At 39.7% G+C, this 16,585-nt stretch overlaps 1 protein-coding gene across 3 annotated transcripts in view; it reads right to left on the reverse strand.

Moving 5' to 3' along the window:
- The window catches only part of PITPNC1 (phosphatidylinositol transfer protein cytoplasmic 1), a 360,189-nt gene that overhangs the window by 266,808 nt on the left and 76,796 nt on the right, over positions 1-16,585 (reverse strand). The window contains exon 1 of one of the 3 annotated variants that reach the window (XM_021000756.2): positions 3,333-3,351. The exons of the other annotated variants lie outside the window; for them this stretch is intronic. The gene's annotated coding sequence lies outside the window, so the exon portion shown is untranslated. Of the gene's footprint in view, positions 1-3,332; positions 3,352-16,585 lie in introns of those variants that run through there. 3 annotated transcript variants of the gene reach the window in all.

Genomic DNA, 16,585 nt, shown 5'->3' on the forward strand with positions numbered 1-16,585 from the left:
CTTTAGGAAAATCACTTTGGTAATTGTGGAAATCAATGGATTGAATTGAGGAGAGACTTCAGATAGGGAGACCAACTAGGATGCTACTCTAATAGCACAGGAGAGAGGTGATAAATTATGGCCTGAATCAGAGTGGGAGCTGTTTAAATGGGGAAAAGTGGATGTGTGCAAGAGATGCCATGGAGTTAGAAATGACAAAATTTGGCAACAGATTGGATTATGTGAGACACATAAGAGTGAGGACTTGAGGTTGCAAATTTGGGCAACCAGAAGGATTGGGTACAGTGAATACAAAGATAAAATAAAAATAATCCCTGGCGTTAAGAAGCTTCTATCCTCCATTGGGAGGAATACAACCTATATACACACATGTACACACACACACATATGGGGGGTGGGGGGTGTGTAAACATATATGTATATATGTAAACATTTCTATATAGTTCATATACAAGCTATACATAATATATATAAACTATATATGTAAATATATATGTAAACATTTGCATATATATGTAAAGAAATAACTTAAAGAAGAGAAACAAGGCACTAAAAACAAAGGGAATCATGAAAATCTTTCCTACAAGATGAAAACTTCAAAGGAAGCTTGGTATTCTACGAGATGGAGGTAAGGAAAAAATATGTATTCCAGTCTGAGGAACAGCCCTGTGCAGAGGTAGTAAGATGAGAAATGGGATATCAAATTCAGGGGAAAATAAGGAGGCCAATTTGTTTGGAACACAGAGTGCATGAAAGGCAGCACTATGTAGGTAGCTCTCTGAGAGCAAGAACTACAGAATTTTCACCTTTATATCACCAGAGCCTATCACAGTACCTTACACTATATAATAAATGTTTGTTGAATTGAATGTAAAGGGAGGTACAATTTCTCATCTGACTTGAAAACTGTGCTGGGTATTCCAGCACATGTATAGGAATGGGCTTTTCTCCCTCCAAATGTGTGTGTGTGTAGGGGAGGTGTGGGGGGTGGGGTGGAGATTCTTTAACATCAATTAAAAGACATTATTCATGATCAGGACTTACTATTGAGCAGTTATTTTATACATGACACAAACACAATGATAAGACATCCTTATACTGCCAAGATTCTAAGAAAGTCCCCAGTGCCATGGCCATAAATTATGTAAGAGGAGAATTTTCTTGGTACAACTCAGAGAAGAAAATAAAAGCCTACTGTAATAGAATTTACTGCTTAATAACTCTCTTACAAGCTAAAGTTTCAGTTTAATCATTTGCGACTTTTGATATTTTACTTAATAAATTCAGGAGGCAGCACCCAACAGGGAGTCTTTTATATTGCTTATAAATTCAACTGAAGTACTTACATTTTCATGATAAAATAACATTTTTGGAGAATCTTCTACAATAAGTATCTATCCTTCTGACTAAACCAATATATTGACAGAGACTTAGAAGCCCTATTTCAGGTCCTGGAGCCCGAATACTGACATCAGGATTTATCTTTTCTTTATAAAAACTATACAAATATTATTTAGATTAACAATACTATTGCGTAATCTCATAATACTTTTACCCAAAAGAATTTTGATTGACTGGCCAAGAGTCAGTCGTACCGCCAATAAAAAAAATCCAACAGAAGTGGCCATTGGAATTGTCCAGGCACAAAGCTTGGTAGATAAGATTTAATACAAAAACCTAGCCATCCCAATAGTACACATGAAAAATGCAGCTAATCTTCATTTTCCATTAGCTCTTCACACATATTACTTCATCATCATTCTCCAGGCTGTAGACTTTATCTACCATGTCCCAGAAACCTCTTCACCCTGGAAGCTCCCTCTAGTCCATTGGAAATACCCTCCTGCCCTTGGAACCACTCCCTCTCATCAGAAGACTTCTCCCCAAACTGCCATTTAAGGTTGCTACCAAGGCCATCCATGTTTCATTCCTCCCTAGGCATCCACTCTACACTTTCTCTGCCATGTCCTTCCTGGTACTTTTGTCTCCCCTCCTTCCCTTTTTCAGCTTCCTTTTACCCACTACCTTCCCACGGTGGAGCTCCTTGAGAACACCAACTATCTTTCTGCTCTTATTTGTATTCCAGCACTTAACAGAGTGCCTGTCACAGAATAAGCACTTAATTACTCCTTTTTTGACTGACTGTTGATTGATATCACAATGTAACAATAATCATGCTTCTAACGGCAATGACCAAGAAGAAATTTTCAGATTTTATCAAAATTCTTATAGGTCTTTATCCTTACTTCTTTGAGGCTCTGACTGTTTTTTTCCCCCCTCTAGATACTGGCTAATGCAGGCTACAAAACAAAACAAAACACATACTAATTCATAGGCTTTACAAGAGTACTAGCTTATAACATAACTAAAGATGAATTACTCTATGTTACATCAGAATGCACCTAACTTGCAAGAACAATTTCAATGGAGATATTTTTTTTTAACTTGGAAAATGTTAACTATAAATTTATGCAAGCTTTAAAAAAAATCTAAGTATACCAAGTATTAGCATAATTTGGTTTTCTTTTTGCTTTGGTAATGGGGGTTAAGTGACTCGCCCAGGGTCACACAGCTAGTAAGTGTCAAATGTCTGAGGCTAGATTTGAACTCAGGTGCTCCTGACTCCAAGGCTCTATCCACTGCACCACCTAGCTGCCCATGATTTGGTTTTCACATAATGACTATTATTTTTAATTATTTTTTTTAAAAATTTTAGAGGCAATGGGGGTTAAGTGACTTGCCCAGGGTCACAGAGTCAGCTAGTAAGTATCTGAGGTCGGATTGTATTATTTTTAAATCTCCACGGAGAAACAGTATAACTATAACATTGAACCTTGAATACCTTAGTCTCAGGTACTCTCTAGGACCCAAAAAGTTAGAATTACAATAGAAAACAAAAGGTTAGGGTTTGTTGTTCAGCTGTTTCAGACTTTTCATGACCCCATTTGGGGTTTTCTTGGCAAAGACTGAAATGGTTTGCCATTTCCTTCTCCAGCTCATTTTACAGATGAGGAAACTGAGGTAAACATAGTTAAGGGACTTGCCCAGGGTCACATAACTAATGAGTTTCTGAGGCCCGATCTGAACTCAGGAAAATAAGCCTTCCTGCCTCCAGACCAGGCACTCTGTCCACTGGGCCACCCAGCTCTCCATAAATTATTTACCAGCAGTTATTTGCAAAGCTGCATTCATTTCATCATCAATCTACCTCACTGCAATCGTTCTCAATAGGCTCCTCTTTCCCTAACTGTTGTCATAGTCACACTTGGCCCAAAGTCATGTAAGAAAGATTATCAAGATGATGACCCTTTCTAGAATGATGTCAAGCTCACCACTTGAGGAACATCGCACCGCAGTATAATTCCTGGCTGGTGATGTGGACAAGGGCAAAGGGGAAGCAATGGAGGACCCTGCTTCCTGCTGACACGGCTCAGTCGGCTGAGATGACAATTATCTGTTCAATAAACGTGCTATTTTATAAAAATAAGTAGCTCGGGTAAAGTTTGTCTTGAGTTCTTTGACATCTGTTGCTTATGTGACTCTGAATGACTCATCAAGCAGGAATAAACAAATATTACAGAAACACACCGTGGCAAACCAGTGAAATGTGAACAAACACCATCAAATGAAAGTGCCCACATTACAGCAAACTTCCTACATAAGTGACGCAAATCTTAAACCACAAGCTCTCTTTCCTTAGGATTTTTAAATGCATATACATACGCATATGTAATTCAGGATGTATGATGTAAAAGAAGAGGGTGATTATTCACATGCCCACGTCCAATCACTCAATCAATAAGTACTCATTAAGGACCTACTATGTGGCAGGCACTGTTCTAGGCACTGGGGAAACAAAACAGTCCTTGCCATGGAAGAGCTTACAATCTATCCAAGAAATAACACACAGAGTCAATTCTCAGCTTTCGCAGGGTTAATGCTCCTAGCAGGGTGGTAGTGAGGCAGTGGCTAGGTCACTGGGCCTGGAGTAGGAAGACTCATCTTCCAGAGTTCAAATCTGGCCTCAGTCACTTATTAGCCATGTGACTCTAGGCAAATCGCTTAACCCTGTTTGCCTCAGTTTCCTCATCTTGTAAAATGAGCTGGAGAAGGAAATAGCAAACAACTCCAGCATCTTTGTCAAAGAAAACCCCAAAAAGGGTCACAAAAAGTCGAACATGACTGAAATGATCGAGTAACAAATGTTCCTAACAAACAACCCAAAAGTCAAAAACACAAATGTTGATACACTGAACCTATGGGAAATAGGGAGTTAGGTTCCCCTGACCACCAAAATCTTTTGCTTGAAATTGATGAAAATACATTTTTCTGCATACAATCCTTTACAACAAAACACTAATCCTGATGTAACGCATTTTTCCTAAAACAATAACCATGAAATAACACATATAATACAGGAGAGAAGAGAGGCAATTTCAGAAAGGATCAAGAGGGGCAGGGCCAGTGATGTTAGAAGAACCCAAAGGTAAAAAGAGAATCTCTATCTGCTATCTCTAATCTGTCTTTCCATTCTTGTTGAATGATTCCCCAATGAAAAGCACAGGCCTTGGGGTTTGTCTCTGGTGGTCTGAGGTTGGGACTCCCACCACGGACAGCTCTGCTGTGCCAGACCCCAGCCTGCCAGGACTGGATGCTTGCTCATGCGATTGCTAGCAAGAGGAAGGGTGATCACTATCTCATTTACCCACAAATTTAGCCTCTTTTCCTTTTTTTTTCAATTCACTTATCGGGCACTTGAAAAGTTACTTTAGCACTTTCTACAGTGGATTCACCAACACTTTAAAGAATACCTTCCTCCTTTTTGCAAATATAAACTCATGCCTTTCATTTTTCCCTTACTGCACATAGTGGTAAAAGTGCCCACTGCCAATTCAGAAAGTGAGAAAGAGGTTACTAATAAAATCATGGGGGGCAGCTAGGTGGCACAGTGGATGGAAAACAGGTGTTAAGTCAGGAAGGCCTAAGCTCAAATCCTGCCTCAGACATCTATTAGCTGTGTGACCCTGGGCAAGTCACTTAATCCCAACTTCCTAAAAAAACTAAAATAAAATCATGCTACTGCTTAAACATGGGAATGTTGAGTATAGACTACATTTATTTTTTTAATAACTAAACCAGAATTATTTACTGATAAAATGCTCAAGAGATACAAAATAACCATGGAAAACAAAGGTTCTCAACATTTACCTCCAGAAGCAGAGGCCAACTGTATCTTTGTTAGATTGTACTATAGAAAGACTTGTAGGCTTACAGAAAATAGATACAAGAAAGATAATGTAGGAGGAAAGGCACTACCATGGGGGATTCAGGAAGGGTTCCATAAAGGTAGTTCTTAAGCCAAGTCTTGAAGGAAATCTGAGATTCTCATATGTTAGTGAAGGGGGAGTGCATTCCAGACATGGAGCACAGCCGGTAAAAAAAAGCACAGAGATGGGGAATGGGGTGTCAGTTATCCAACATAACTCAATAGTTTTCTCTTAACTACTAACTATGTGCCTATAGCTACCAATAAAACATAAACATGGCATGAAGAGAGATTAACAAAATAGTCTGCAGAAAATACGATCTCTGGTTTGTTTTCTTTAATAGCAGGAGACTCCCATTTGCCTCTTTTCCTCTTTGCAAAAAGATCATGGCTTAAAGCAATGTAGGAGTATACTTTCAAATTTAAAAAAAAGAAAGAAAAAGAAAATGCCCTTAGCTCATAGCTCTCAAAGCTAATTTTCAAGAAAAGCCACCAAAGATCATGCCAATGGAAGCTATGACTCTATTGCCTTACTCCTTTTCAAATCTCGCTGTCTTGATCATAAGATTACGTTACACTTTCTTGTTGATTAAAAAAAAAGTGTTGTTGGGTTTTTTTTAATTACCTTTTAATGTGATTAAAAGTGGTATAGGATATCATCAGAGAAAAGAATGACCAGGGAATAAAAGATGGCCTGACTGTGTAATGAGAAGAAAGGACAACTCATAGACAATTTGTGTGTTCTACTGGTATCCACACAAATGTTACAAGAATGTGAGGAAGGTTGCCATTATGTTGAGGAGTGGAGGAGAGAGCTGTGAAAGTAACACTCACCTAGTGAAAGTAACACTCAGCTATCTAATTCAGTAAAACCTATTCTACCTGAGAAAGGCACTAGGTCCAAGAAAAACTTATTCCTTAAGTATCCTAGAAAAGAGATACAATCTCAGAAAATGTGTCAGAAAATTTAAGTACTGCTAGTATGAACAAGCAACATGTTCTACACCTCTCCATAGGAACAAGAGGCTCGGGAAACATAGCTGAGCCACAAACTTAACTCTTAGCTGGTGTTAGTGAAGAGTCTAGTGAAGAGGACCTCTTTTACTCCCCTTGAGAGTTCAATTCTGAGGAGTCCTCCAAATGCTGATGTTGGTTGGGAAAATCATAGATTTATAGAAAACCCTATTTCTCCACGTGGCCCTGGTAAATAGCTAAATGATGATGGCCCGACAGGCCCTGAGGGAATCTGAAGTTGACTACCATTCATGGTACCCACAGTTGCTAGTGTTGCATTAGGAAGCTGGCCAGAAAAACACTTCTGTTTTAAGGAGCAAAGGATAGGTCGGGAAATGGGAGGGCACAGGAGATTAAGAAATATCAAATTAAAAATGATACCAAAGAAAGCTGCAAATTCAGCCTGTGGTCCTTCCAGAGTTTCTGAATCCTGTGGAATGACAAATTAACTGGCAAGGTTTTCATAATAGTAGCACCAAAAGAATGGTCTCTCTGCATAAATTAGTCCTGAAGTCTCTCCATGGTCCAAGTTCTTTCAGACAAATCTACAAAAAGGAAAGCTACAAAAATACTTGGGCAACCTTTAAATATATGTATTTCACAGGGATGTAGAAAATGAGACAAACCTCCCTTGCTTTTCTGTTTGGTGGAGGGGGAGAGGAAGGGAAGGAAGAGAAGGGACTTGAAGGAGATATGGGACAAGAGGCTGTAAAGAAAGAAAAAAAAATTCAAACTCTTCTTATTTCAGAATGGCCCTTTCGTGTACTCTATGCTTCCTAATTCCTAACCAGAGACTTTACTGTCGATGGTAATGTGTGGGAAAATGCCAAGTCTCTCTCTTTTCTTCCAGTAAGTACAGACAGGGGCTTCCATGTACCCTTCTCAAGGGCTACTCAAAATACAAATTTAAAGAAGCTCAGACTAGCTTCAGTACAGCATGTGATTGTTGAAATGAACAGATTTTTTTTTCTTTCCCTAAGAAGAGTTACATAAATCCACCAGAGGATTATTTTTTTTTCATCGACTCCTAAATGCATGGGCCATCTAGTCGCCAAGTCATTGTTAAGAGAGCTCCCAAGTGCAACCAAAGCACAGCTAGAGAGAGGCCTTTGTAAAAGGCGAAGTACTTCACAAATGCCCAATTACCACTCTTCACAATTTAATCCAAATTCAACTGAACAAAAAAAAAATGCATTGAGCACCTTCCACTTCCAAAGTAATGCCTATCTTCTCCTCCACAACAACACTGGGATTCTCTAGGCCAGAATTTAAAAAAAAAAAACTTATAAAAAACATACCTAGAGCCTCAGGTGCTGAACAAAACAACTTTTTTGCTCTCCCAATTTAACAGAATGTCAATCTAACAAGAACAGGACCACCTCTGCCAAGAGGAAGTACCCGGAGGCAGACCACAGATTCTTGACTGCACTGCTGACATACAGCAGAAATTTGTGGCTATGCTAACAAGCCATGACTGCTAGTGTTTTAGTTAAGGCTTCTGAAATGGGGAGGGGGTAGTGTGTTGGTGAAAATCAGCTCTGGGAGCTCTTATTGCTTGGAGTGAAGGTTGGCACACTGACAGAGCTTAGGGGGCAGATGGAAAGGAGCACCAATACCACATTCAACAAGGCTATGAATGATGTCTGAAGGCTAGGAAAAAAAGAACTTGAACAAATAGATATCTTCAATAACATTTCTCAGTGCTCAATTTAAGGGGTTGCAGAGATTGGGACTCTGATTGGGATTCTGGTGCTACATCTATCACAAACTTGGATGCATCACCTTAGGCAAATCAACAACCATATATTAAAAAGCCTTACCATGTGCCAAAAAACTGTGCTAAGAAGATACAAAAACAAGCAGAAACAAAGACAGTCTCTGCCCTCAAGGATTCTACATTTTAATAGGGGAAAGACAATAAGGAGCTAAAAAGTAGAGAACCAGGAACTCACAAGGAGGTATGATGAAGTCCAGAGAACAAAGGCAATTATTGCTCTCCTTCCTTAAAAATGGAGGTTCTGCAAAGAACTCATCGAAGGAAGAAGGGGACCAGCAGGATCAGAAGAAGAAGGTGTAGAGGGCCGGCTTTGGGGAGTTGGAGGGCTTAGACCAGCCCGGGTCTTACCTGTAGATTGTACTAAGCCTGACAGCTGTGAAACTCAGGATGTCGGCTCACCACCCTCCTGTTCCATCTCTTGAGAACAGGACGCAGGAAGGGAGGAAACAGATGGGGTACAGGACAGGACGCAGGAAAGAATGTAACAGACAAGTACAAGGAAGTAAGGAAATCACCTAATTAGATTTGTACTTTTCATGAATAATAATGTTACTATTGCTTGATCCGGTACTATATAAGCCTGAGCCCTCGGATCAATAAACAGAGTTTGTTCTTCACTGCTCTCACCAGGCCCGTGATTCTTTCTCTCTTCACACTCTGCTGGCATCAGACCACAGCCGGGGACGTAGGCGCTCCCGGCAAGAAGGCAGCTGATTCATAGTAGAGGAGTCCAGAGAAAAAAAGAGAGATCAAGAGTGACCCAGAGGTTGCAAACTTATGTAACTAGAAGAACGATGATGCCCCTGACAGAATTAGTCTAAGTTCAAAAGAAGAGTAGTCTTTGTATGACCCTAGGTAAGTCATTCGACCTTCTCTGCACCTTAATTTCCTTAACAGTAAAGGGAGAATGACACCCACCTGATCTGGTTCTTTGGGAGCAATAGCTCAGGATTCTTAGTCTTTTCCTGTATCACGACTCAAGGAATCCTGCCCGTAGACACTTACTACAGCTATATGACCCTACAAAAGTCATTTAATCTGTCTGCTTCAACTTTACTCAATTGTAAAATAAGGATGATAATCATAGCACTTAACTCCCAAAGTTTTTATGAGGACCAAATGAGAAAATATTTTGTAAAGGTTACCATAGTGCCTGGCATATACTAGGTATTTAATAAATTCTTGTTTCCTTCCTTCTTCAAACCCTTTCGCAGTCTGATGAACCCTAGGGACCCCTTCTCAGAATAATGTTTTGAATATACAAAATAAAATACATAGAATTTTGAAGAAAACCAAATATTTTATTATTTTCATATTGAAGTAATCATCTCTCTCTAAAACTTTTTTTTTATATGTCTATGTATTTCTATATACTTCTGCTATAAACCCTGACTACTCAGCATTACTGCAAGGTTCTTTACCTGGGGTCCACACCAAGTTCACGGACCCTAGGTGAAGAGAGCAAGGAGAAAGGTAGGCTCTCCCAATGCAAAGTGAAAACAGGGAATTCTTTGTCTTATGCATCTGCTGAGATGGGATTTGGGCATACGTGATATGACTATATAATCATTTACAATGGGATCATAGCAACACCCTTTAAACCCCTTCTAAGCCCAACCCAGCCCCCCAGGGAGGAACCCCTGTAAAGAAGGGGCAGGCCATCACCACCAACTGCCAAGCCACAGAGCAGACAAACTAGCCCAGCTAAAGCCATGAGGCACCCTGAGTAGGAAATAAGATGCAGCATGTGTCATGCAAGTCAAACTACCACTATCCATAAGACCCCAGAGGAAACAGTCCAAGGCACTGAGCCCAACAGCCCTGGGGTCAGCAGGACCAATCAGACCACCAGGAAATTGACCCTTGTGGGTACATAATCTGGCACCTGCTTATCCAGCGCTGCAGCCACCATCTCCTCAGCAACCACAACTGCTAGAGTTCTTTGACAATGTCAAGTGGTTCCACATCAGAAAAACAATAATGCCTTTATTAGCAAAAATAACACGAATTACCATCTGTTTTGCCACTGCATCCTACAGACCATAGGGTGTTTCCATCAGACTTATAGCTAAAACCTCCTCTATGTGTTGTCTTCTACCCCCACTACCATTAGAATGTGAGCCCCTTCAGAACAGGGCTGTCTTGCTTTTCTATTTTTACCCCCCATACAAAGTTCTTAATGTTTCATTCATTCATTCATTCATTCATTCATTCATTCACTGGGTCTGCAAAGTTCTAAACTCTATTCTTACCTCCTCAGATTCCATTCCTTACCTTCTTAACAAGGCTTAGAGGTCTGAGGGAGGTAGTAAATTAGACAAGGGCCTTCACTCTAAACAAATCTGTAGCTTACCAATACTATTCAACCTTTTCAGGCAGGCGATGAGGGAGGCAGAAGTTAGAATCTTGCAAAAGGTAGAATTTTAGCTGGGACCTGAAGGAAGCCAGGAGCTAGAGACCAGGCAGGAAAGATTTCTAGGCATGGGGTAGAGACCCTAAAAACACACAATCAGGAAATGGAGTGTCTTGTTCAAGGCATAGCAAAGAGGCTAAAGTATGATGTATAAGGAGACTGAGAAGGTAGGAAGGGACCGAGCTATCAAGGGATTTAAAAGCCAAACAGAGAGAGAAAATTTTCTATCTGAACCTGTGGGTAACAGGGAACTGCTAGCATTTATTGAATGGGAGGGAAGTGGGGGTGACATGGTCAGATCTGTGCTTTACAGAGATAACTTCCAGTTAAGTGGAAGAGTGGGGACAAACTTAAAGTTAGGAGACCTCACATAGAGAGGAGTGGTTGCCAAGGAAGGGAAATTTGGTTTGGAGAGTCACAGAGATTGTGAGTAGAACCACAGAGTAGTCAGTTTTCGTGACCTGTCCAGCATCAATGGTAGTATTGACTTGATCCTATCCCCTTTTCCCAAAGCAAGACTTGGAAAGGAGCAAGGGTATACGTGACCAATTTATCAAATGCAAAGCACACTAATAACCATTCCTAAGAAAATGCAGCCCTCTCCTTTCTGCAGTCAAGTGACTAGGTGTTCTAACATGGCAATTTTCCTCTTGTCTTGAAGGAACAAGATTAATTGTAAACTTAGAGCTCTGAATACCAGAATTTCATCTTTGTTTTTTATACATTCTACCACACTGCCTCACATGAGTAGGGCTTCAAAGTTTGTTTGCTACATTAAATTTTAGAGCCTGATGATCAAGAGGGCTAGGAATTGCTTGCTGATCTCTTCTGTGTCTCATAGGCCAAGCAATTCTGCATGCTCCTCCTTGTTGCCCTAAACAGCTGCCTTTAACTTAAAATGCTGTTTTAGAGAGTATTTGTGGACTGCATGAGTCCCCTTCTATTATTAGGGGTCATGATCCAGGTCACCAGAATTTCCTCATGTTTATATTTTCCAGGTATCCTGGAACACACACTGGCCATTACAGACTCAGCTGCAAAATAAGTTATTTCCCACTCAATTCCGACCTGTGTCAATATCCCCTGTGTTCTTTCCTTGATCTAAAATGGCCTTGTTTATTGAGTTTACATAGTTTTTCTAAGGACAATTTTTTAAAAGATCAAGTTGACCTCTACTAGGGTTTACCCATAAGATCACTATGACATTGTATAATGGCTACTAGGTCATTCTCCCTCCTTTCTCAAGAAATACTGCACCTGGTTCACCATCTTTCTCTCCTCCCAATCTGCCCTTATACTAGAGGATTTCAGTATCTATACTGATGTTTCTTCAAGCTTCCTTTAAATTCCTCAGTCTCCTTAAATCACTCATCCTTCACTCAACTTTAGTGGTATCTAATGATGGTCACACACTGGATCTCACCATTACCCACAAGTGTTCTGACTTCCCTCTATCTGGTCGTTAACATCTCTCATTCCATCTCTTCTTATGGCTTCCTCACCTAAAGCTAATTCTTTGCCTTCTTCAAGATATTTAACCCCTTCTCCCCTTGGTACTTTCTCAAGCCATCCCCCTACTCTGACTTCACTTTGTTTCTTTTCCAATCTCCAACCAATTTAACTCTACACTATTGTCTATTCTCAAGTCTCTTTCTGCCTTATCCTCCTGGAGCAAATCACTTGCCAAACCTCAGCTCTGCATTATTACCACTACCTGCTTTCTCCAATCCTGTTCATATGCTGCTGGACAAAACCAAATTAAGTCACACAATCATGCTGAGTAAGCACATCATAAATTCATATTATCCAATTTCAACTGAGCACTCAATGTAGTAAAAAGCATTAATATTAATCCTTTTATTCCTCCCTAATTTAGTCACTATCTCACTGCCCACAGAAACTATTTCAAACCTTTTCTATCCCCGCCCTCCAAAATCTCCTTTCTCCCTCTCCCTCAGCTAAAGACCTTCCTTCTTAACTTTACTGAGAAAATAAAGGCTATTCTCCATGAAGTCTCTCTTCTCCTCTTCTCTTCATCTCAAAAACCCTTGACGTCATTCCCCATCATTCTGCTTTCCCTCCGCCTTTGACAATGAGGTGGACCTTCTCCTTGGCAAAGTTAAGGCTCACTACGTGACCATGTAATCCCATCTCCTTGCATCTATTCTAGCAGACTGCAATCTCAAACAAGAGGGGAACTCTTGAATGCTTGGCTTCTTCCTATCAGCCAGTGGCTTCCCTACTACCTACCAATAAACCCAAGTCTCTTCATCCATAAAAAAACTTCACTTGTCCATACTGTTCTCTCAAGCTATCATCTCATATCTCTCATCCCTTTCTTAGATGAATTCCTAGAAAAAGCTATCTATATTTACTATTTCCATTCCTTCTCATGTAATTCTCAACCCTTTGCACTCTGATTTCCGATGGTATCTATTAAATCAAACTGTTCTGTCCAAAGTTGCCAATGATCTTATAACTGCGAAATCTGCTGTTTTTTCCCACCATCCTCATCCTTCTGTTGCATTTGACTGTATTGACCACCCCCTCTTCCTGGATACTTGTTCCTGTGTTTTCATGACACAGAATAGTCTCTTCATTTTCCTTCTACTTGTCTAAATGCCCTTCTGTATCCGATGCTGTCTCATCATCCCTATCACATCCTCTAATTATGAGTGTACCCCAAATGCTCTGCCCTACGTCCCCTTCTCTTCTGTCTCTACACTCTTTCTCTCTCTGCTGACCTCATCAGATTTCATGGGTTTTAATTATAATCTCTATTCCAATGACTAACAGATTTCCACTCCCCAGTCTCATCCTTGATCTTCCTTCAGTCTTGCATCATCAATTGCCCATTGGACATTTCAAACAGGATATTCTGGAGACATATCAGACTTAACACGTCTAAAAAAGAAGTAATTATCCTTTCCCCCAAAACTCAACTCTCGTCTAAATTTCTGTTTCTATAAAAAAAATTCCTGTTTCTATCTTTAAGTGTTCATAATCTCACCATTATCCTCAACTCATCCCACACATCCAATCAGTTGTCAAATCCTGCTTCTACTTCCACATTTCTTGCATTCAACCCCTTCTCTCTACTCACTGAGCTACAACTTTATTCAAACCCTCATCATTTCCTGCCTCGATTATTGCAATAATCACCTAATTGGTGTCCCTGCCTCAATTATCTCCCCACTACAATCCATCCTACACACAGCACTGACAATGATTTTCCATAAATATGAATTTAAGCATGCCAAAAACATACTCAAACTCTAGTATCTCCCTACTGACTATAAGATTAAATACAAACTCTTCTTTTTAAAAAAAATAATATTTATTGGGGACATCTAGGTGACACAGTGGATAGAGCACCGGCTCTGGAGTCAAAAGAATCTGGGTTCAAATCTGGGCTCAGACACTTGACACTTACTAGCTATGTGACCTTGGGCAAGTCACTTAACCCCACTACCTAGCCAAAAAACAAACAAAAAATAATATTTATTTTTAGTTTTCAATATTTACTTTTATAAGATTTTGAATTCTATATTTTCCCCCTCCCCAAGACAGCATGCAATCTGATATAGGCTATACATGCAGAATCATATTAAACATATTTCCACATTAGTCAAAACACAAACTCCTCTGTTGAGCTTTTAAAGCCCTTTACAATATGGCCTCAAACCACCTTCCCAAAGTCAACATACAACACTGTACATTAAACATCATTCACTGAACGTCTCTCTTCTTCCTCCACAGTGATCTAGCTTAACTTGCCTTTTCTTCACACTCTCACCTCTGTGCCTTTGCACAGACTAACTCCCATGCCTGGAATGCATTCCCTCCATACTTCATTCTCTCTATTCTTCAAGATGAAGCTCAGGCTTCACCTTCTGTATCGGTGGTTTTCAACCTGGAGGTCCATGAACTCTCAAGGAGTACATAGGTAGACTTCAAAGGGGTCCATGAACTACAGTGGGAAAAAAACTGCATCTTTATTTCAATATAACTGGTTCCCTTTATACGTTTAAAAAATATTCTTAGAAGGAGTCCATAGACTTCACTAGACTGGCAATGGCATCCATGACACACACACACACACAAAGGGTTACCCTGTTCAATACGAGGCTTTTTCCTGATTCTTCTAACTGCTGGTGTCCTCCCCCTCCCAAATTACCTGGGAGTTAAATTGTTACTGTTGTTGGGTCATTTCAGTTGTATCTGACTCTTTGTGACCCTATTTGGGGTTTTCTTGTCAAAGATACCAGAATGGTTTGCCATTTCCTTCTCCAGCGCCTTTTACAGATGAGGAAATGGAGACAAACAGGGTTAAGTGACTTGCCCAGGATCACACAGCTAATAAGTGTCTGAGGATAGATTTGAACTCAGGAATTCTTCACTCCAGGCCTGGGATTCTATCAACTGCATCACCTAGCTGTATACTAAATATAGTTGTAAACTATATTTATATAGTACTATATAAATGCTACATAAATGCTAGCTCTCATTATTATGGTTGGGGTAAGTGTCTGAGGCCAGATTGCACTCAGGAAGGTAAGTCTGGCACCCTATCCACTGCCCCACTTAGATGCCCTGCCGTTAAATGCCTTGAATTTACTCTGTATATACTTATGTACTTCCTTGTTATCTCCCTCCATTAGAATTCAATCTCCTTGTCTTCTTGTACAAAATGACTAATATGGAAATGTTTTACATGACTGCACATGTATAAACTATATTGGATTGCTTACCATCTCAGGGAGATGGATGGGAGTGGAAGGAAGTAAGGAGGGAGGGAGGGAGGGATAGAATCTGGAATGGAACTCAAAACTTTTTTTAAAAAGTTTAAAAATTGTTTTAACATGTAATTGGGGAAAAAAATATTATATTAAAAATGCAATCTTCTTGACAGTAGGGAGCTTCCTTTTTTGTATTTATAACCTATCTCAGTGCCCAGCACGGAGTAGATGCTTAATAAGTGCCTGCTAAATGACTGATCACCTTATATTGTCTGCTTTGGAAACAAGAATATAAAAGTATCTAGATAGTCCCTCACATCTTAGAGCCCCTTTTGTCACCATACTTCCAATTCTTCATACTTCTATAAATCATTCAAAGTTAGACAGTAAAGGTTTTTAAACAAGTGAGATTTTAAAATCTCAGATCCTCTCCCTAGCCTCATTTTCAAGTTTCTATAAACATACGATATACTGATTTTTCTTGTTTTCGTTGTCATTCTCTGCTACTCATTAGGGCTGAACAAAGAATATTGACCAGAGCCACAGCTACGTCAAGGCAACAAACTGGGTGCTGGAACCACATGCGTAGATGCTCTTCTCTGTCTCATCTATTTTCCTTCAACTTCTCTTACTCTTTACTACAAAACTTCTCAGGCAATGCAGCTGTCTACAACCCAGGCGTTTACTTCCTGATGATCAACTCTCTCTTCAGCCCGTTATGATCTGGCTTCATTAAATTCCCTTCAATAACACAGGCTACAGATGCCTCTTTGGTGCCGGGAGAGTGAATTTCATCAAGCTGGCTCATACGTCAGTTCCCTGGATGGAAATCTCAGGAAGTTGTGTAAGAAGACCCAATTGCAATGTAAGTTTCATTTCAACTTCAACAAAACTTGGGACTGAAAAGAGTACACTAGGTCATAACCAGATAAGACAATGATTAATTCAGAGGAGTCTCTATGACTAACATTTTATTTGAATGTGCATATGATTATATGTGTCTTCTTATCTTCACTCCTGAAGATACACTCACTGCAAAAGTAAATGCTAATCCAAGGCTTCTATTTTGATAGTTTTATCATAAACATATTTCTATTTCACATGCTTTCTTTCTTTTTTCTTTTTTTTTAACTTCCACGATCTTTAGAGTTCAGTACCACATGAGTCCTTCAGGACCAAGAAACCAAATAAATTAATCAAAAGGAAAATGTTGTTTTCCCATTTAGAAATCCATTGAAATATACATGAGGTCCATCCTGAACAGCTGGACATTCTGGGAATGCTATCAAACTAAAATGCCTTTATGAGCAACTCTTATGCTAGCCACTCAAAAGATCTTATATTTCATTCATTTGAACACTTATGCTACCAAAGAA

Source organism: Phascolarctos cinereus, unplaced genomic scaffold (assembly GCF_003287225.1).
Source record: "Phascolarctos cinereus isolate Bilbo 61053 unplaced genomic scaffold, phaCin_HiC Scaffold_5;HRSCAF=322, whole genome shotgun sequence".
Lineage (NCBI taxonomy): Eukaryota > Metazoa > Chordata > Mammalia > Diprotodontia > Phascolarctidae > Phascolarctos > Phascolarctos cinereus.